This window comes from Carassius gibelio, chromosome B25 (genome assembly GCF_023724105.1).
Source record: "Carassius gibelio isolate Cgi1373 ecotype wild population from Czech Republic chromosome B25, carGib1.2-hapl.c, whole genome shotgun sequence".
Classification (NCBI taxonomy): Eukaryota; Metazoa; Chordata; class Actinopteri; order Cypriniformes; family Cyprinidae; genus Carassius; species Carassius gibelio.
Window position 1 is genome coordinate 23,633,922 of NC_068420.1, and position 23,988 is coordinate 23,657,909.

The following is a 23,988-nucleotide window of genomic DNA, read 5'->3' on the forward strand; positions in this document are numbered from 1 at the left end:
TTTTAGGAGGAGAGAGAGCAATCTTGCTCATTTCATTATTTACAAACCAATTTAACAGTGTTCTGCTCTGTGCCATTCACATCTGCCCCCGTAGGACAGATATTGCTAAGAAAGAAGGGGAGGAACTGGGAAGAGAAAGGAGGAAGTAAGCAGATGTGGAGAAGTTGTGTTTTGAAATGAATCACTCGAATCCCCTCTGATGAGCATCATTCAGTAGTGTCCAGCATTAGCCAAAATCACGACAGTCCAGCACATGAGTAATTAATCCAATCGCATTTGAATAAATGCTCAGTAAAGACAGTGATATGGCCAGGACCAAGGTGTAAACACTTTAATGCAGTGTGTTTCATTCCTACTCAAAGCCTGAGGGCGCTCTCACACAGAAAGACCAAAACTGATTCGTAGAAGTAATAAACTATGAAATCCCTATGGATAAAGACATCCAGCTATCATAGCCAAAGCAATCTCTATTTCAGCTAAGCTGAATAAAAATAAACATTTCAACTGATGAAAATTTAAGACAATAAACACTGAATACAGTGTTCAATGACATAGCATTTATAACAGTCGGCTATAGAAAATATAATATATATATTCTGCATTATTCTGTGATAAAAATTTAAAAAGTGTTTGTATTTAAACAAATCATGAAATTGTCATTAGGAAAATATAGGAAAAATATTATAAAATATAAATTATTGTCCAGCAGTGTATTTGATTTCTTATAATAATAATAATAATAATAATAATAATAATAATAATAATAATAATAATGAAATTGCATGAAATTAACTAGAGGTTCTGACAAAATGTTAATTGCTGCAGTCTATTTAATTATTTATTTATTGCAAAATCTGCGCCTAAATATGCAAAACGTGTCTTACAAGTCCATGTTTATAACAAAAGGTGTTCATCCTTTGCCGGGCTGCTTAAAAAAAAAAAAAAAAAAAAAAAACTGGGGGAATAAAAATAGAGTATACCCACTTCTCAAGGCACCACTACACCACTGACCAAGATGGCCCTAATAATATGAAGGTGAATGCAACTGACATGCTGCATTAAACACAGAGCCAAATCGTCTCAGATAAGCACCTGTCCTGCAGTTAAGTCAGAATAAAGAGGTTTGTTAATGATGTATAACGGATTCACTGAATTTGCCGTGGAGACAGGACTCTCTCAGCTCTGCCTCTGAAGTAGGTGAAAAAATCTTTTGAAAATAGTTTTGTGCTTGACAGCTATTTTGGTGGATTAATTGTTTCCCATACGAGTGTTTTCTCTCAGACAATTTGTTTGTTAATTAGAAAGAAGTGTCTGTATGTGTGTGCGCATGAATGCCAGCGGGGAGTTGGAAAGACCCCGAGAGTATGTGTTTTCCTGTCAGTGGGGGTTTTAGGGAAGATTAAAAGACAAAAGAGCAAATAAGTGCTGAGACCAGCAGAACGTTTGTGTGAAAAAGCAGCATCTGAGAAAGTTACAGCTTGCTTTAGTTTTAGTATTTCTTTTCCATTCACAAATTCAGTGAGGTCCAGTGTTGTTTTAGAACCCACTGAATTTCACTGTACAGACTAAAACACACACAAAAAAAGCACAGAGAATATTTAGAATATAGTAAGAGTTAATGATGACAGTTTTTTTTTGTGACTTGCATATTATTGTAAAACAAATTTTTACTTAAAAAATAAAAAATAAATCTGTGAGGCCCACTGTTTCAAAATAATTTGAATAAACTAATACTAAATACAGTATATTAAATAGGAGTGAAACTTTGTAATGCATGCAACAACATCCACATTAGTGATATATATATATATTCAGGATTTCTTGATGAATACAAAATAACAGCATTTATTTGAATTACTTTTTTTTTTTTTTTTTTTACATTATCTGAACATAATACATCCTAACTTCCTTTTGTTCAATGTAACATGTCTTTGTAGAATAAAGTATTAATTTATTTAAAAAGAAGAAGAAGAAGAAGTATTTCCCAATCATTTGAACAGTAGACGGTTTTGATTGGGTAATCTAGGTGGACTAATGCCACCTGTGGTCTCGCACCTGAATATGACATACTTTCATATTTTCTTAGAACTGGCAAAATATGTCTTAAAAAGCCTATGATTCATACTGCAGCTTAGATTACTGACGTCATTACCAGGATGTTGCTACATGAACTTTACTGAATTCATTACGATATCTGCAGTTTCAAAAATCACACAGATGGCCCATAATTTGGGCACGACAGATGGCATAATTAATGTCAGTTAAAACTTTATTCAAATAATGGATGTTATCCATTTTTTTAAGATATTTCAAGAAGACAAGATTATTTACAGGTTACACAAAGTCTGCGGTTTGATCCCTAAGATCAATTTACCCTTAGGGCAAAGCTTTCAAGACACATATTAAGCTTATAGACCAAATCTAATAACTATTTTGAACCATTAATCATTACTTAAAGCACAAGATTAGCCTCACCAGGAAATTATACCATATCCCCTCGCTAAAAAGTCTCTGCATAAAGATCAAAATCATCCTGGAGAATGAATTAAAGTTGAATCAGCTGAAAGATCAGTGGCCAGAACAGTGTATATTGAAGACAGGATGGGCTCTGGAAACATATTACAATCAAATATACGATTCACTACTTGAAAACGACAAATGATGAAATTACTAATAATTTTCCTGATAACAGCGTTCTTTATGGAAATGACAGTAGGAGCACTAGGCAAAATACAAGCTCTGAATAACTGCAGGCTTTACTGAAATAGCGTTACTTTTTTACCCAGAAAAAAAGTTCAATATATTGTGCATTTTTTACAATAGCATAATATGTTTAAGGAGATATTAACTTAATATCACATAATCGCTAACTGTAAAACATCCAATATGTGCATGTTGGATTTCTGTGGCAGATAAAGTCTCATTTTGTTTGATCACTCTTTCCATCTCTTTTAAACAAAGACACACATTTATACACATTTCCCCACAGCAGAATGAATGGCTTTGATAAGCCTTTATAATACATGAGAGACCTCTAAATCAGCGTGACCGTCTGCAGTGCAGCGGCACCAAGGCTCCTCTATCCTGAAAGAAGGCCAGAGGAAACTGCAAGCGTCTGAGCCAAGATGGCCGCCAGCGCTGGTTCCTAGCCACTAGGAAACACCCAGAGGCCCGACTTCCTCTTGTGCAAGTCAATCTGAATCCACTCGTATTTGGTTTTTCAGCGGTCTCACATCCCACGACTGTGTATATTTTTCCCATTTGCAGTCTCTCTACACATGCATGACCTGGGTTATGACGGCCCCCTTCAGAGAAGAAGGGAATTAACAAAAGTAATTCAAAACAGCATTTGGGAAGAATTTAGTGAATTAATGAAAGCATTTCGACTTAGGTGTACCCCAAGGAGTGAGAGAGGGGAAAAGACAAAGACACAAATAACAGAGAGAGGTCTGGAATGAGTTAGAATTTGAGGTTGATCTGAGTTGATAGTGGTCAAAGCACAAAGCGAAGGATTCACTTTTAGTCAGTTCTCTACAGGAGGGCACATAACTCTGAGCCCTACAGACTAAACACACAGTATGCATCCAACCAACACTGCAACACACAACTACAGCACAGCCCAGTCACTATACTGTTACGAAAACTATTCAGGGCTACTTAAAACAAACACTGCTGCACCATTACTACACACTCTACTACTAAAATGACTGGTATAACAGGATTTTTGGTTTTTCACTACGCACAATAGCACCACAGCAAAACTATCATCTATGCTCTGCAAAATTTTCCTGATCTATAAGGTCATCCCCTGTAATGACAAAACACTTAATGTGAGGTAATAATATTTTCTGTATTATTCTGCAGATTTAGGAAGCAATCAGCAATCAAAAATAACCAAAACCAACAAAGATACTGACCAAGCAAACAAATGTTAACAAGTAAAATATTAACAAATTAAGTATTATTAAAGTATTATCTTGAGATAAAAAGATTGTATGTATATATATATATATATATATATATATATATATATATATATATATATATATATATATATATATATATATATATTATATATATATATATATATATATATATATATATATGTGTGTGTGTGTGTGTGTGTGTGTGTGTGTGTGTGTGTGTGTGTGTGTGTGTGTGTGTGTGCGTGCGTGCGTGCGTGTGTGTGCCAAAAAAAAAAACTTTTTTATAAAGAGATTATAAAATTGGCAAATTTAGACCAAATTATTTTTAATAACTTAAACACTACTACTAATGATAATGATGATAAGTAAAAAATAAATAAATAAAGAGTTAGAATTAAATATTTAAATTAAAACATATTAAAATAGATTTAATTGTAATATAATACTTTTCAATATTACTGTTTTTACTGTGTTTTGACTGGTTATTTAAAATAAACATTTTCTATAAGAAAGACTTGTATCCCTAATGTACCCTAAATAACTTCACTCTTCTATTCTACATCTTTTCCCCCACAGAATCAAAGCGAAACATTATACAGTATCTGTGGTTCACGTGCTTCTGCAGAGCTTAACAATATGAAATCTCAAAAAGCCACCACGGGTGTTAATGGATTCCTGTATCAAGAGCATCTTTTCATGAACAGGTTGAATCCTGCATACGATTTTCAATTATAACAGACTGCAATGAACTCCAAATTAAGATGTGTTTCATCAACACCTTTTGATGTGTTTGTGTGCATGCGTTTAAACTAAATTATAAATCATGAGATGAGGAGATGATCGTGGCCATGTTCAGCATGATGAAGGTGAGAGGAATCAGATGGTGTGAAGGAGAGACATAGCGAGATCAAAGGGAGGAGCAGAAAATAAATAAAGGAGCTCTCACCACCTCCTCACCGGTCTTTTTAGGCTCTTTTCGCTTGTTTAAAAGGGTGATAATGTAGGTTTGTGGAAAGGAGATGTAGTAAAATAAAGTAAAAAAACAAAAACAAATTAACAAATCTATTTATAAAGATTAAAAAAAAAACTTCACTTTATATTATCCCATTAAAATAGTCTGAATTCAGATTAATCATAATCCATTAGTGCAGCAGTTAATTCTTAAATAAAAATAAAATAAAAATGAAGGCAATATTCTAATTGATATGAAAAAAACTGTTATAAACATCAATATTGAGCTACATTTTTACGTTAAAAAAATAAAATAAAATAAAAAATAAAAACAAAAACAAAAAACCTTTTGGGGTAGTCTGTAGTAATCACAATTAGCCTTACATAAAACATCTGAAGGCTATGCTCATGTAAAGAGATAAATAAGTGTGCAAATAATTCTCCCTCACATTTCTCTTCCGTTCACCCTTGTGAAATGGAAACCAGATTTTCCTATAAAAGCTTGTACACAGCCTTGAAGGACAACGTCGCCAGTATATCAATGATCATGTAACGCATGGAGAAGTGTCAGAAATGGACACACAGTCCTCCGGGTGTGCTGACAGGAAGCGTTTAACAGCCGTGATGGGACATTTCTTTGATGTCCCTCCAACTAGTGTCATTTTTACAATTGAGATCATAAGAAGCAAGTAAGTTATGGGTGGGCAGAAGCTGGATCAGTGTGTGTGTGTGTGTGTGTATGTGTGTGTGTGTGTGTGTGTGTTTGCTCCTTTGAAATGCAGAGGGATGAAGGACATTTAAACACCAATTACAGAGGGCCATTTTACCCAGATTGACAGCCAGATCAATTACCTCATTAACACACACACACACACACACACACACACACACACACACACACACATGGATCTGTCCAGGTAAGAAACAACAAAAAGATCAAGGCTGAAAATTTTAATTACTCTGTAGTAAAACCTCTTTACCAGAACATATAAACAACATCAAAGCAAATGAAGAGTTTGTTCAAAAACGCAATAAATCAATTTTTATTAATTTGAGTAAAAATGTGTTTTCTTTACCAAGAAAGTAGCAAGATAAAAACCACTATTTTTTGTTTCAAACTTTCACATAGCATCTTTAGGTTAGGTTGGGTATAATAACATTACAAATTTTAATCCAGATTTAGATTTTTAAAGATTTATTATACAGTTGTATTATTTATTTATTTATTTATTGTATTTTTTTAATGCTATAAATCCATTGAAACAATATGAAAGCTATTCTTCATATTGAAACTGATGAAAAATCACAAAACATAATAAGTTGATCCAAATATGACAGCCTCTGAACTTGGTCAATACTAATCTTACATACAGGCACTGGTGAATCCCATTTTGCGTACAAATTAGTGCTGTCAATCGATTAAAAAAAATTAACTAATTAATCGCACATTTTTTTTTTAAATTAATCGCGATTAATCGCAATTAACCGCAATTAAAAGACTGAAACTTTTTGGATATGTAAATGTAAAATGTAAATAATTAATGTAAACTCAAGATAAAGAAACTATTTAAATTCAAAATATGATTGTTTATTGGAATTTTTGTTTAACTTGTAACACAGATTTTCTCATGTAAACAACATACCTGCAATAAACCATCAATATCCTCCAAATTAACTGTTGGCCTTGAAAGCCATATTTATTACAGAAATAAAAACACAGGTATGTAAGTGCCATTTGAATTTCAAAACAATCAATGCCAATAAAAAAAAAAAAATTCCATGTTGAATTCTAAGTGGACTGCAAAAAAATTCCAAAGTATAGTCATTGCCAGTGCTCTAAGTGGGCCAGTACACACAGGTACTCAGTACCGCCACTTCCAAATATAGCTCTTGAGCGTACCGCCACCTCTCCGTGCGCCCAGAACGTACTTTTAGCGTACCGGTACGCTCATTTGGACATCTGTTTTAATAGAGGTTTTAATCTTTTACCTGCACTGCCGATTTTCAGAGCGCCCTTCACAATGCAAGCTTCCTAATTCATCCCACCCAGAGCAGAAACTACATTACCCATTCACCCTTAAGTTATACAAGTGAATAGTGCATGTGTCGTTTTTCCCACTGTTACGTGTCAACAACTCAACGTGGCCGGAGAAGGTGTGTGAAACTCGTTGTGAGTGTACACACCACAATCGGTTCGGTTAAAAATCAAATACAGTTAACAACAATATTTAATATGTTTACTTGGCTTCAGACTCTGAATACTGCAAGAACAAGATCAGAATCAGTTAATTCGCTGACTGACACCTCACCTAGTCTGAATGATATCGTTGTAGGTCAGACTCAAGCTAATGAAGTAATGCAGCTCTTTCAGGAAGGGTGACCAGACGGGACAGAAAAATTCGGGACAGTCCCGAAATCTAAACTGTTGTCCCGACTCCCGAATCTGGCCCTAATTGTCCCGGAAGTTATACTAAAGCAAAATAGAGTATTTATTGTCTGATAAACATTAAAAACTGTCTGCGGAGGTTCAGTCGTCCTACAGCCAGCCCCCGCTGGCTGCTCATTGGATGCAGCATCTTTTTCCTAAGTTCTAAAAAAATACCGTAGACAGCAAGGCACAAATTTAGATATTCATTTATCTAATTAATCTATAGCCTATGCACAAAGACAATATGATCTTTTTGTCCCCTTTTTGTTTTAAAGCTTGATGAAGAGAGAGAGCGCAAGTTGCTGCAGCTGAGGAGGACAGTGATGCACGCGTACAGGGGTGATTGACAGTTCGCGGCACTGTGTACAAAAAATACTCCGCTACACAATTATTTCGTTATTTTCGTTTAAGCTTATTAACGTTAGCGTTACAGAAAGGTCTGATTTATGCACTGTTACAACAGTCATTGTTTTTTTTATTTTGTTTTTTTAAACAATGACATTTGAGTTCATGATTTTAATGTTGCTGTTTCTTGTGGCAGACAAAATGAAGAGTAATGTTTCTTGTGGTAGACTGAAGAGTAATCCGGCAGAGTTTTATACTGAAACTTTCCGTCTAAAAGTCCTTCCTTGGTTTTATCCATATTTCTTTGCACGTTGAACACACATAGGCCACAACCGGAAATAAAAAAAACTGCAACCGCGTTAATTGCGTTATTTTTTTTTTACGCGTTAAATATTTCAAATTAATCGAATGCGTTAACGCGCTAATTTTGACAGCACTAGTACAAATAAAAAACTAACTTTTCAATACAGACTAGATACAATACTAATTTTTAAAAAAATTACGAAATTTAACTAAACTCAAAAAAAAAAAAAAAAACATTTATTGCATTTTGGAACCACAAAAAGGCCTCACATAATAAGGAAAAAAGTCACTTAAAGGGGGGTGAAATGCTCGTTTTCACTCAATATCCTGTTAATCATGAGTACATATAGAGTAGTATGGAGCCGTTTATTTATGATCCAGAATCAGATCCCGAGGCTGAAACTGAACGAGAGCAGCAACAGCAACGACTCGCTCCGAGCTGGGCTCGAACCCGGGTCTCTGGCATGGGAGGCGGACGCACTAACAAGAAGGCAGAGATATTTGAAGCAGTTTTACTCACCGCCTGCAGTTCCAACACACGATTGTGACCCTTTTTCCTTGGGATTGCATCATCCTTAAGAAATAAACGATACGCAAATCCGTCGTGAAACTGGGCCTTGTGAACAAGCATCTTCGGAATGCAGGGAACAAACAAAAACACTTGCACAACTCTGTTGATGCTCTGTAAAAATAAACTCCATCCACTGGTCCCTTAATGCTGTTTCTCTGTTGGTAATCTGTGCAGGGTTGTCTTGCCCTGGCAACCAAAAATACACTTCTTTTGTGACATTTCGCGACGCTCTCGCTCTGATCAGTGAAATGTCTGTGCTGCTCAGCCTCGCTATACGGGAGCGCGCACTCTTCCGGCAGACGCGCCCTTAGCACCCATATAAGGAAATTCCGCTCCATCTAACGTCACACAGAGCCATACTCGAAAAAAACTTTCCGAAACTTGTGACAAACCGGAAGGAGTATTTTGGGAACAAAAATACTCCTTCAAATGTACAACTTAATTTTTGAAACTTTTTCCATGTTTAGCATGGGAATCCAACTCTTTAACAGTGTAAAAAACTCAGTATGCATGAAATAGCATTTCACCCCCCCTTTAAATACTATCTAGGAATATATATATATATATATATATATATATATATATATATATATATACAGTATACACTTACATACACACACACACACACATATACACTTAAATAGGAATAAAACATTTGAATTAAACTTGAATTAATATAGAAGTGTTAATGCATTTATTTGTTAATATTGCATGAAAGTGGACTTGCCAACTCTGTTTTTTTTTTTTTTTTTACTCTTGGTATAATTCATTCTTTGTCTTGTGATCATAAGCTTCTAGTAGATAAACCTTTTTAAGCTTTTTACACATTTTCCTTTGAACTCCTTGAAACACAATTGTATGCAAATCAAACAAACAAATAAATGAACGGTAAATAAATATAAAAGACAAAAAAAAAAAAAAAAATGATTCATTTTAAACTCCGGCCTCTTCCTGGGAGTTCTAGAGGAAGGTTCTGTTTATTTATGTTCGGATGCTCAAGTCTTGTGTGGGATCCACTTGACTGATGCACTTATTTGGTGACTAAACAAACAGTTTTCCCATATGAGCACAAAACCCAGTGTCAGCTTTGAAAAACAAGAGCCGGTTTCTCTGCTATACAGGACTTGTTTGAATAATCCCATTAAAGCAGCAGAATGCAGAAGGACTCTGGAGTCACTATAGTCACATAGTCACATAGTCACACCCCGGGTTAAAAATGTTATTGCTCCCAAAATATTTCTATTTTATTTTTTACAGGTCACAAATTTTTCATCTCCAACTGGCAGCAGAGAATTCCAAAGTGATAAAAAAGGTTTGCACACAGTCTCATTCCACTGTGTGTGTGTGTGTGTGTGTGTGTGTGTGTGTGTGTGTGTGTGTACCATGTGTGGTCCTGGTATTTTTCTCCACTCATAAAACAGTTTATATCCTGCCCAAAAATATTGGTCAATGCAATTAAACACAATAAAGATAATTGCACAATTGTGTTTCAAAGTATTCAAAGGAAAAAAAATGTGCAAATGGGTTCTCTGTGGAGGTTTATGATGATGTGAGACGAAAAAAAATAAAAAATAAAAATAATAATTTGTTACACTTAGAGTAAGAAAAAAAAAGTAGATGGAAAGCACACTTTTGAACGAATGCATTAACAATCCATCACAACATAATGCCATCTAACCAAAACAATATGTTCTTTAATTGTATTTAAAGTTATACAAGTTCATATAATGTAAATTCAAAAGACTGAACAAAATGAGGAGAAATGCAGCTCTGATGATCTAAGCTACAGTCTGTTTTTCCTCTCTTGTGATGTTCATCAGAACTTAAACTGTTTGAACCAGAAGCTCTGCAATACGAAACAGATGGCACTATTAAACCATTATCATATTTCTAAATGAAAATGAAGAGTGGGGTTATTGAATGGCTCTGTCTGGCTTTGGCTGAGTTAGAGCTGTTGATTGCAGTGATAACAGGACAGAGAATAGAGCGAAGCTTGCAAAGTAAACCGCAAGCCTGAGCCAGCACACTGTTGCTGTCCTGAGAAACCCCATTTCTCTATTTTTGGCAACTTATATTGTATTTATTTCTCTATTTTGCTTTCTACTGGTGTCCAGAAACCCTAAGTATGAAACATATCACCAAACACTTCATTCTCAGCCTGCCAAAATTACAGTATAATGTGTTTTTTGTGTCTCCATTCACCTTTATGCAGACAGATTCTTGATATAATAATCAAACTTGCTTATTGTAGTTATAGCTGAATTTTCAGCAGCTATTATTACTCCAGACTTCAGTGTCACATGATCACACAGAAATCATTCTAAAATGTTGCTTAAATATGTATTAATAATTTAATATTTCTTAATATTATCAATGTTGAAAACAGTTGGGGAATTAGTGCATTTTTATATACTAATATTATGTCTTTACAGTCATTTTTATCAATTTAATTTTAAATAGCCAAATTATATAAATTATTCTCAGAGAACTATACAGATGTCACATACCCTAAAATAATTAATTATTATCCAAAATAATATCAAAATGAACTTTATGAAATTTGACTGCAGAGTTGCCAGCTGAGAGCCATGTGTTGTGCAGTTGTAGCTCTGCATTCAGATCAAAATTAACTAGTATTTAGTTTGGGCAGGCAACACAAATGACAACAAACAACAACTGGATCGAATAAAAGACAAAATTAAACAAACAACATTTGTCTTCATTTGCAACTTTACAGCTACTCATATGCTGGATTTTTCATAAGAGATTTGCTGTCGGTGATCATGCTGAGATGGAACAGCGTCATGAGGCGACGTTCTCTTCATATTGAACAGATCTGGATTAATGTCAGCCTTTGAGAGATGGCACATCTAAATGTCAGAGCCAAATTACCTGTTGCAAACAGATGTGCATTGTCCGAAGTGAGCCCATATGTTTGTTGATGACATTGCGGTAAAAAAGACTATGTATTTGATATATATATATATATATATATATATATATATATATATATATATATATATATATATATATATATATATATATATATATAATAAGTCTAAAGATATTCAGGTTAGGGTTGCTTATATAAGTGTTCTGTATCCCAGGATTTGTTGCTAACCTGACCCTAAGTACTGTAAGAATTACAGAAACTTCAGACACTTTGATCTTCTGAGATATACTAAGGACACACAGTGCATTAACATACAGACATCTGTTCTCACATCTCACTGAGAGAAAATGCAGGAAATGCCTCTCTCACATATGCAACAGTTCCTACTCATTCCATTCCTTCCCTTCACATAGCTCACTCAGAATGGTCAATAGTAGAATATAATGGTATATATTAATGCAAGTGATATTTACAGTCATGTTTGGTGTCATTTGAATTGTCTCAGTGCAACTGGTACAATGGTGTCTGTCTTACAAAAGTAGATTAAAAGATAATTCATTTCCTAAGAATTAAGAGATATTCTGTATATCTGTAATGGGAGGGAGTGCCCCTTCCTAGGGTCCTCCATGTAAATTACCTCCTGTTCCCATTGAGGTGTAAACTACCCTGGTCTGGGACCTGACCTAATGCAAATTCCAATTGTTAGTTTCTGTCTTCATCTCGGGGGATGTTTGTGTGAGGTATTTAAACGATTGCAGCAAAAGGATCAGGGCCTTCTGTAGCTGGAATGAGCCCATAGCATGAAGTGTGTCCACACACTTCATACTATGTATTTTTCTAAGAGTCAGGTATGCATCTTTTACTATTAGATTCATCTTTGAGAATTTGGTGTCTAGTATTGATTTGATATCTATGAATTGGCTATGTAATTGGCATAATCTTTACCTGACTGATAATAAATTGTTACATTTGATTTACTCTGACTGACTCTGAAACTATTTTCTCAAGGAGATTAAGTGAAGGCTATGTTTCCGCAAATCTGCGTCCAGGGTTAAGTGCATACTAAAACTCAGACTAGATGGAGCATGGGGCGCATCAGGTGAGGTTTTAGATTTCTGGCTAAACCGCTTGACTTTAGTTAAGTTGTACTCAGTTGCATTAACTATGGGGGGCTAGTAACAGTACTGGTCATAACCGCTGGTTATTGTCTCAGCTTTAATTAAGTTGTACGAAGTTATATGACTGTCGGGGGGGCTAGACAGATAGTGCTAGCAGAACCGCTGATTATTGTTTTGAGCTTTAACTAAGTTGTACATGGGTAGCTGAGGGGGACTAAATGGATTAGACATAAACCTCTGACTACTGTTGAGACTGGCGAGTTTGTGATCGTGGGGCACACGTAGAAGAACGGCCGTCGTGGGGCACCCTGAGCGACATAGATTCCTAATGAACGAGTAAAATAAAGTAAAGAGTTAAATTAGAATAATCAAATCTCAGAAGAATAACAATAATAATTAGAGACCAACAAACAACCAATTTGCCTTTCAACCTAAATTCGAGGTCATACTAAAATGGAGTCAGATTAGATAAGAAAATGGAGTCAGATTAAATAATAAAATGGAGTCAGATTTGAGCTTAACCTAAACTGAATAACTTTACGCGCTGAAAGACAGAACACGCAGGAAGCCTTCATCCAGCACCGGATACCTTCCTTGGGCCGAGTGCCTGGACCTTACAAATTGGTGACCCCGACGTGATCTCCTTACAAAGTGGTGACTGGTAACGGGATCTGCTAAAAAGGCGAGTGACGTCTTTCAGTGCAATATGGATTTGTACCGAACAAGAGGTTTGACCATCTCCTTCTCTTTCTCCAGCTGCTGTGGTAAGTCAATTCTTTTTTTTGCCTTTTAGAAATATTGAGGGAAAGACAGACGCATCCCATACATACACATATCTAGAATGAGTCGGAATACTCATGTTGTTAGACCGGAGACCGGATCCGGTGGGTTTGAGAATTAGACGAAACCAAAAACTTGTCAGGGACATGATAGCCGCAGCGTAGATGAGGAATGAAATCCCTTGTTCTGAAGTGGAAATATCTCTTTGCATGCCTAAGCAACAAGAGATGAAACTTAAAATTGGAATACCATCATCCAAATTATTGTCTGGTACGCAATGGAGAGTTCAAAATAGAACCTAAAGCTTTACTCAACTAACTGTGTTCTATATTGTTTTATTTGCTTAATTGCAACAAATGAGCAACAATTTAAGGAGAATGAGCAAACAGAATAAAAATGCTAAATTATAAACAATTGGAAAACTTGTTATTTGATAAAGGAAGATCAATTAAGTTGATACATTTGAATATGATATGGAAGTTGGGAAAAACAGAGTGATAAAATCACAACACAGATAAAAGAGCTTCCAAGAAAGCTTAATTGAGCCCAAAATGATACATAAACTTTTGAGGACTTACTACTACAGAGCAGAACTCCTCTTGATTGCAGTCAAACAATAGATGATAATATAAAACAAATGGCTTTGTTTCTGAGAGTGGATCAAAGCACTCACTCAGAATGTTTCTCTCCCTGTTGAATGGGAGGTGTTTATGGCCAAATAGTAACACACAATTAAACATATCACAACTTATACCAACCAAATGCCTAGTGGACCTTCATTTAGTCTTTAAACAGACTACATTAAATAAGCAAACCTTTGAGACGTAAAGACAGTGATTGTGTATTGCATCAGCCCTGAGCTTGCCCAGCTCCTCAGCACCTTTTCATATTCAAATGTATTGACATGAGAATGCAATTTGTGTCAACTTAGACCTTATTGCAGATGGAAAATTTCTGACAAGTTGTGATTTGACCATGTACTCCAAATATGCTTGCTTGCATTAAATGTTAACAACTTCAGAGTCTCTCATTGGCTTTGAGAAGGACTAGTTATTGTGCATACAATGTACATATGTGTACTACTGTGACTGCATGGCCAAATTACAAGGTCTTCTCTAAGACAGAAAAATTGACAATTAAATTATTCCAAAGACTCTCCAGAGACCAGAAATAATATTATTCTAATATATACTATTTTAATATAATATAATTATATTATAAATCAATTTATAATGTACATTATATTATAATCGCCAAGCATGGCACTACATGGAGGAATGTAATTTGCTAACCGTTAAAATTAAAATTCATTGTTCTGCTACCCAGTTCTCAAAAAAGGGAGGAGGTTTATTTTCATTTCAATAGTGTGGCCCCCTTAACAAAAGCCATTGGTGTGGAAGCATTTTGAGCCAGATCACACCTCATACTCACATTCTCATGCTGACTCCCTGTTAATACAGGACTAAATTTGCATCGCAATTGTAAAACTTCCTTGCCTTTGTTTGGAGCATGACTGTTATTTACACAAAGCCACAGTCGAATGCAGCCACAAAACACCATTCGATCTTTTAAATTGACTTGAAAGATAATGAAAGGAGGGTGTAAAAATACTAAACGTCATACCAAAATACAAGAGGTCTTCATGTGCCACAGATATCTAAATGTGTGAACAACACCATAAAACAACATTTGTTAAACAGACAACATCGAAATAGATGAACACATTTCTGCCCACAGATCTGACTGTAATTAGAGCAAATGCAACTAAAGCCATGGACATGGGTCCATTGGAATTCTTGAAGACATGGGTGATAAAAACACCAACTAATCTAGAAAATGTCCCAAGCTGGACTGGGGTCTCTAATGCTCATGACACAGCAGACTGTGAGGGCTCTACTGCAAGAGCAGCATCAGGTGTTACACACTCAGACTGCACTGAAACAGGAGCAGTGATTCAGATCTGACCAACCGAACTCCATTTCATGTGACATCTGGAATTAAAACTACAATACATGAGGATGAATGTAGTTAAAATAATTCCACATGCCAGAACACTAAACTGATGAAAAGTTCAAAATTAACTGTGGTTCTCTTTGTATTTGTTTCTGTCACAGGTTGACCACTGCAATTCTTTGGAGGACAGATACCAGGAAAGTGTCTGGTCCCATCTGCACCAAGACAGGACAAAAGAATTGTTACATAACCTGAAATGCGGGAGATGAATGTGAAGACACTTGAAGGGGCCGTTCACACCTCACAGTAGAACATCACCACGCAAATATCTACATGGCCTCCCGGATTAGAACCGGAACTAAATTTTTGCAACACAGATTGCTATAGATTAGACTCCATTCATCTCCAAGACATGACCATAGAACACACACCTCATCCATTGCATCACCTCATTTAGACTATCCAGTCTGTACACTACACACAGAAGACAATGATGGCTTAGATTACAAATGAGGTACTCCTCTAAAGATCTATTGTCCATCTTCACACTGACAGAACCACATAGCCTCACACACACAGGACAATATAATTTATCCCATGCTAAAATAGACACACAACATATAACTATTTGCAACTGTCTGCAAACTCATGGAACAACACTGTAACACACATTTGCATGAATAGTCACAGATTGATGGCACAAATTTTGAACACAGAGGCAGACAAGCCTTTACAATTTAAAATATTGAATCTTTATGATTGTTATTAGAGTGGTTGAGAAGCCAGAGGGCCCCTGGTTTCCCAACACATCACTAATGACAAAAAGCATTATTAAAATGATTAAATGTGAAGTGCCTGCACTTCATTTCTGTCAGTCAATTATAAAATTTACAATTCTACCAAACAATCAACTGTGACTTAGCCTTCATATCAGATACCATTCACACACACACACACACACACACACACGTTAGGAATTTAGGATTTCCATTGTAGGAAAATGTTTTAATCATGTTCTAACCTTACATCTTCTTAAGTGGCTTGCAATAGAAGATTCCTGAATTAACAGTGTGATTATTATATATATACCTTCATAATTGTGATTGAATATGATTCTTATTGTCATTATATTACTTGTTTATTGATGCATACCTCTAAATTAATGCTCAAGTTAAACTGACCTCTTGCTGCATTTTCCTTTGAGTCATTCATACCAAAATGTACATTGGACCACTCTACCATATTTGACCTTGAAAGACTTTTAACATCAGATGTACCACTTGCACTGGCTAACATGAATTCATCAGGTTTCTTTTTTGTTTTATTTTTCTTATGTTAACTTATGACTTTTCTATTTTACTCCATGGGTGATGAAATTTTAAGATGATCAAAATTCAGTCATTGGATGGCCACTAAGATGCTTTTCAGGTGTCTCACACAAAGCAGTGTGTAACCAGTGAGAACCCTTCACCTGTTGGAGCCTGGCCAGAAATCTGCACAGTTGGAAGTGACAAGATTCATCAAAAGAGGCAAGAAAGACAGAGGGAAGGTGCACTAAAGATGGAAAGACACGTCAAGCTAAAAAGGCCTGGACTGATTCAATGAACTATGCACATGGGTTGTTCCCAACCAGACAGGTGAATCTCTTAAACCTGTTCATCCACCTGCTGAATTCAAACTACATGCACCTGTTGAGAATGGTGTACACAAAGGCCTTTCTCAAGGCCTCTACAACAACAAATACTACATCACAAGGACTACAAGAGCCTGACAAGTGACCCCTATGAGAATCATCTGTATTCGTGTCATGTGGTCAAAGGGCGGACTGTAAGAATTACAGAAACTTCAGACACTTTGATCTTCTGAGATATACTAAGGACACACAGTGCATTAACATACAGACATCTGTTCTCACATCTCACTGAGAGAAAATGCAGGAAATGCCTCTCTCACATATGCAACAGTTCCTACTCATTCCATTCCTTCCCTTCACATAGCTCACTCAGAATGGTCAATAGTAGAATATAATGGTATATATTAATGCAAGTGATATTTACAGTCATGTTTGGTGTCATTTGAATTGTCTCAGTGCAACTGGTACAATGGTGTCTGTCTTACAAAAGTAGATTAAAAGATAATTCATTTCCTAAGAATTAAGAGATATTCTGTATATCTGTAATGGGAGGGAGTGCCCCTTCCTAGGGTCCTCCATGTAAATTACCTCCTGTTCCCATTGAGGTGTAAACTACCCTGGTCTGGGACCTGACCTAATGCAAATTCCAATTGTTAGTTTCTGTCTTCATCTCGGGGGATGTTTGTGTGAGGTATTTAAACGATTGCAGCAAAAGGATCAGGGCCTTCTGTAGCTGGAATGAGCCCATAGCATGAAGTGTGTCCACACACTTCATACTATGTATTTTTCTAAGAGTCAGGTATGCATCTTTTACTATTAGATTCATCTTTGAGAATTTGGTGTCTAGTATTGATTTGATATCTATGAATTGGCTATGTAATTGGCATAATCTTTACCTGACTGATAATAAATTGTTACATTTGATTTACTCTGACTGACTCTGAAACTATTTTCTCAAGGAGATTAAGTGAAGGCTATGTTTCCGCAAATCTGCGTCCAGGGTTAAGTGCATACTAAAACTCAGACTAGATGGAGCATGGGGCGCATCAGGTGAGGTTTTAGATTTCTGGCTAAACCGCTTGACTTTAGTTAAGTTGTACTCAGTTGCATTAACTATGGGGGGCTAGTAACAGTACTGGTCATAACCGCTGGTTATTGTCTCAGCTTTAATTAAGTTGTACGAAGTTATATGACTGTCGGGGGGGCTAGACAGATAGTGCTAGCAGAACCGCTGATTATTGTTTTGAGCTTTAACTAAGTTGTACATGGGTAGCTGAGGGGGACTAAATGGATTAGACATAAACCTCTGACTACTGTTGAGACTGGCGAGTTTGTGATCGTGGGGCACACGTAGAAGAACGGCCGTCGTGGGGCACCCTGAGCGACATAGATTCCTAATGAACGAGTAAAATAAAGTAAAGAGTTAAATTAGAATAATCAAATCTCAGAAGAATAACAATAATAATTAGAGACCAACAAACAACCAATTTGCCTTTCAACCTAAATTCGAGGTCATACTAAAATGGAGTCAGATTAGATAAGAAAATGGAGTCAGATTAAATAATAAAATGGAGTCAGATTTGAGCTTAACCTAAACTGAATAACTTTACGCGCTGAAAGACAGAACACGCAGGAAGCCTTCATCCAGCACCGGATACCTTCCTTGGGCCGAGTGCCTGGACCTTACAGTACCCTGAGCTCTTGCCTTCTGGCAGAAGATATAGAATACCTAAAACTAAGCTGAATCGCTTTAAATTTTCCTTTGTACCAGTCTCCATCAAAATTTTAAATCAAAATTTTAACTAGATTCGTATGATTTGCAAAATATAGGTCTAAGAAGTGTGCAATAACTTGGTGTGTTTATGTGTATTTTTTAATTTCTGTAATGGCAGCTGCTTCTATGCACTATGCATTTTTGAGTCCATGACAAATTTCCCCTACGGGACAATAAAGTATATTCTATTCTATTCTATTCTAAGTATAAGCAATTGTGATAGTGACACTGGCAAATCCCACTAATGGTATTTTGTTTGGAGGTGGAGGAAGAGAAGGATGTGGTTTATGTAGAGACCTTCAGGACAGACTTTTCTGTGTGTGCAGGCTGTTAGTGATATGAATGTTTGTACTAGGAACCTGTGTATATCTCCAGTGCTACATCTCAGCAGACTCCAAACACTTGAAAAAAAAATTTATGAAGGCCAGTGACAGAGCTGGAGTCCAGTGATGAACAATTACCCATATTTCCTCCACAACTTCACTGCACCTTTAGCTACCAGCACAACAGGACACACATCACGCATAATATTATCAGTTCCCCTACAACACAGAAACACTATCTGCTGCATCCATCCATCCGTCCATCCATCCATCTTTTCATATGTTTGTATGTCTATCCACCCGTCTATCTGTTTCAGTGTCTATTAATCAATCCATCTATCCATGTATGTCTGTCTATCATCCATCTTTTTATCTGTTTGTATGTCTATCCACCCGTCCATCCGTCTCATATCTATTAAACAATCCATCTATCCATGTCTGTCTGTTTATCTGTCTATCATCCATCCATCCATTCATGTCCATCTGTGTCAGTGTCAATCAATCAGTTCATCTATACATGTCTGTCTGTCGGTCTATCATCCATCCATCCATTCATCTGTTCATCTGTTTGTACATCTATCTACCCGTCTATCTGTGTGTCTATTGATCAGTCCATCTATCCATGTCTGTCTGTCTGTCTGTCTATCTATCGATTTATCTATCCCTGTCTATCTGTGTCAGTGTCTATCAATCAATTAATCTATCCATGTCCGGATAGATTCATCACGGTTTACCCAGGGTGCTCAATGTGCAATTTTTTTATATATCCTTTATGACTGTTACTTGTCAGGTAGTGTTATATGAACCCATCGAGAATGTGGGTGAAAGCCAAGGCAGACATCAAAGATCTTTTATGCAAGACAGCGCGATATACATCTTCACACAGACTTTGGGCATGATTGACTGACTCTGCATTTTATCATCCATCGCACCACATTCTGATTCACTGACATGCAAAACTGAAATGGTACCGCAAACACTCTGGCAAGCCCGTGTATCAATGTAAAGAATACTGAAGTCTATCATGGCTGAAGAAAATGGGAATTAATGCTGATTTGTCAGTGTAAACTCAAAGTAATTACAGTCATAACAATCAAAGCAAAGTGACAAATTAACATAATATTAGTTGCATATCACAAGACATGTTTAACTGAACACCACACACCTAGGCACCTGCATCATCAATTGCTGTCTTTACTAGATGGCCATACCTGAATTTGTCTCACTGTGAAAAAAAAAAAAAAAAAAAAAAAAAACATGGTGTGCACCAAATTTCATATTAAAAAAAGGTTATTTTCTACTTCAAACAGAACCTGGCTGTTATAGAAATAAAATCTACTGTTAGTAATGAAACTCAGAAACCTCCGATTTCTGAGGTTTTACCATCAAGACTACGCGGCGAGTAAATAATGGATACTAATCTCCCCCGGCTGCCCTCTGCCCTCCCACACTTCCATTCTCTTTTTCATCAAGTCCCCACTCATTCTTGCGCTCTGTCTGTTTTTATGAGGTGTAACCATTCTCAGTTTTACAGTAATGGTAGGCCTCATTATCCCTCCATTTCATAATCCCTGCATGTGTGACTCTCTCATTCTCTCACCGAGGTGCCTTTTAAAGGCATGCCACCCTTACCAAGGGCTCTGGAAATAAGATGTTTTGTTCATTAACTTTTATCCCTTGACTGGGTGAGCCATTTACAAGAGAAAGGCAGAAACTCAAATCATAAAAAATAAAAAAATAAAAAAAATAAAAAAAAATCTATGATGCAGAAATAGTGACAAATAAAATGAATAAATGAATGAATAAGTGAACAGTGATATTATTAAAGAAGCACTTGTGTCAAATGATCTGATGCCAAAGCATTAATAAGTGTATGTGTTTGTGCACCAGTCAGAGGAATTGTTCAGTGGCCTTGTCTTTTATTCTAATTAAGAGTTTCCTTTGAGACAAACCAGAACTATGTCAAGTGCGACCAAACTTCTTATAAAGCAATATTCACCGCATTATGCTGGTAAATCAGACAGAGAATGAAAGGATAAAACTAAATGGAACTGTGGAATGTGAATATTTTAGGTCATGTAGACCTTGTCCTTATGGGTTTGCAGGGATTACTTTCACAATTGATGGTTGAGTAATGGTGGCCATTAAAAACGTTAAACTAAAAGCCACAGCAGGGTACTTACCAGTTGCATGTGACACCATGGGTAACTTGGCCATCCTTTGGGATTTAGGCTAGAAATCATTGCATCAAGGCATTATGTGCAGATGTGAACCCTATAATTTTGAGCCTCTGACTGTATGTATGTGTGAGTGAGTGAGTGAGTGTGTAGCAATGTACTATACAGCTTTAGGTGCATTTACAAATATATATATATATATATATATATATATATATATATATATATATATATATATATATATATATATATATATATATATATATATATATATATTTTGTATGGCATGACACCCATATCTGGTACTGAAGTAAAAAGTCTGTGTTTTTATAAGTAGTTAACAGATTACACTATTAGTCTACTTTTCCCATCACCACTGATCAAATAACATAATCTATAAAGGTGAAAAACGCATTTACTTATACATTATAGATATAGGCAAGTTAACACGCTTGGAAATATTTTAAATAAAAACAAAAAATAAATAAAATAAAACCTATATCAGTTATACAGTGTTATCTGGCTGCTGTGTGTCATGAGCCCCCCCACCACCATGTGCCCCCTCAACAATCATGAGTGCATTGTGTCCCTGGCTCCAGTGCATGCTCTATCTTCCGATAACCATACTGACAGTATTTTGGACCGCTGCCGGATAATAACTGAACGCATTTGTGCTGAAATTGATTCATCGATGGTCGATAAGCTTAATTGATTAAGCTATTAACGTTCCTAATCATTTCCAGTGCAAATGCTGAATTATTGTGCATCTGTTTTATAAATTGGGAATACATCAACCAAATAAATTGCAAAGGCAGAGCAGTTATTACACATGCAGTCGCATAATGGATATTAGATTGTGATCTGTCACACAATGAATGAAACTGCTTTGGCAGACCACCCTTCAGTGGCTACGGAAATGTTTAAAAAAATATGTATATTTCCAAAATCTACATTATGCATATGTCAACTAGCATCTCTTTCTTGACTCATTATTTAATGATGCTGGAAATTGTCACAATACATTTCCGTAAAATTAGACCAAAAAAAAGCAGAACAGCCATTCTAACTGGACTCTGCTTGCTGAATTAAACATGCAAGGGCATGTGATGAGAACATGTAACAAACTTTGTCAGGTGGTCATGTGATAACATAGCACACTAATACATTTTAATAGCATGACAATTCCTCATTCCTATTAGATGAACTGAACATCTGCAACCTGATGAGCAGCATTTCTTCATTAAAGGCTACTATTATTGTTATTTTATTTTATTTAATAGTCCATTTGTTTGATTTTTGATCAACGACACTTGGCATAATGTTGATTACCACAGTGCCTTGTCATAACCTTGATTATTTTATTTTTATTCTTCCTTTAAAGAAGTAGTTCAGCCATACATGTAAAAGCTGTCATTATTTACTCTCATTACTTTTTGTAAACCTGTACGAATCCCTTCTTGGGAGGAACACAAAAGTAGATGTTACAGGCAGAATCTCAAAGCTGTTTTTGCCCATAAAGTGAAAGTGGAAAGAATGCAATATCACTTTATAGAAAAAAAGCAGATTGAACATTCTGATAAACATCTTCTTTGCTTTACCAATCAAATTTATAACAACATCAGAATGAGTAAATGATGACAGAATCATTATATTTAAATAAATGCATACATAAATATTAGAATGAAAACTAATATTAAAGGACTACTATAAAAAAATGTATTAAATTCATTAGGTGTCATCCATTTGCTTGAAGTTATAATCCCTGACATGTAAACAGTCATCACACTGTACTGATCAATGAGTATTATTCCTCCTTTGACCACTGCTATTGTTACAGCAAGTGAGTCTCTTAAAATCCAGAGCTGTTCTGAGGGTGGTAAAACATTCCAAATGTCTCAGCTGTGAAACGTTTCCACCCACTGTGGCAAATGAGAAATGACTGCGGCGGCACTCCCATGGATTAAAATAAAAATCCAATGGGTCACTCCTCATCCTTTCCTAATGAGTCTCTGAAGAAATCCGTTTCCCTGGGAAGTGTCAATGAAAAAGAGAAAACAGTTCAGCCAAGCCTGTTGCTAAACGCACATCGCACACTGACTCGTACATCAGATATACATCAACCTGCTCTAACCGGTGTGTTTGCCAACACACACAAGCTGTACATTCATTTGAGGACATATCATCCCTCCCTAGAACCCATCAAAGCAATTCTTTCCAGCCTCAGGACAAAGCCCTGGTGGTTCTGTCTTGATCCCTTTGAACTCGATTTAAAAGTAAATATGCTGTTCTCCTGTGGTGTGTCAAAGCACCAGACGCCCCGTAACGGCACCCTCACATACTTACTAGTACACCTCAGCAGTTTCTCCATACAGTACAACTAATGTGTGTGTAATGAGGAGAGAGAAAAACGAGAGTGAGGTAGAGAGAATGGAAATGGAAAGAAGAGAGAGAGCCTCAGGACATTTTTCAGTTTCTTTTTGCGAACTCCAAGTTAAGAGCGCTGACGCTTTGCTCATGGCGGTTCAATCTCCAGCTCCGATGACTTTGTTCCTTATTGTGCTGCTGGCACTATAGTATAAATTATACGTTACAAAAACTATAAAACATTGGAGAGTAACAAAAAATCAAAATTTTCATGATTCATCAAGAAATGTTTAGCTAAAAGACTAAAAGAATAGTAAGGAATAAAAGAAAAAGTTCATATTTAAAGTAAAAGTGAAGCAATCAAATATGCATTTGTAAATTGATTTCAACTTCAATAAAAATTATGTAACTAACACGATTAACCATTTTAAGGAAAAAAGGATGCTTTT

At 36.0% G+C, this 23,988-nt stretch overlaps 1 long non-coding RNA gene across 1 annotated transcript; it reads left to right on the forward strand.

The window, feature by feature from the left end:
- The first annotated feature begins 12,450 nt into the window (after positions 1 to 12,450).
- Positions 12,451 to 17,819, forward strand: LOC128013857 (uncharacterized). The gene is made up of 2 exons (XR_008183430.1): positions 12,451 to 13,299; positions 15,430 to 17,819. It is a non-coding gene; the product is annotated as an uncharacterized LOC128013857 (long non-coding RNA).
- Positions 17,820 to 23,988: the final 6,169 nt, after the last annotated feature.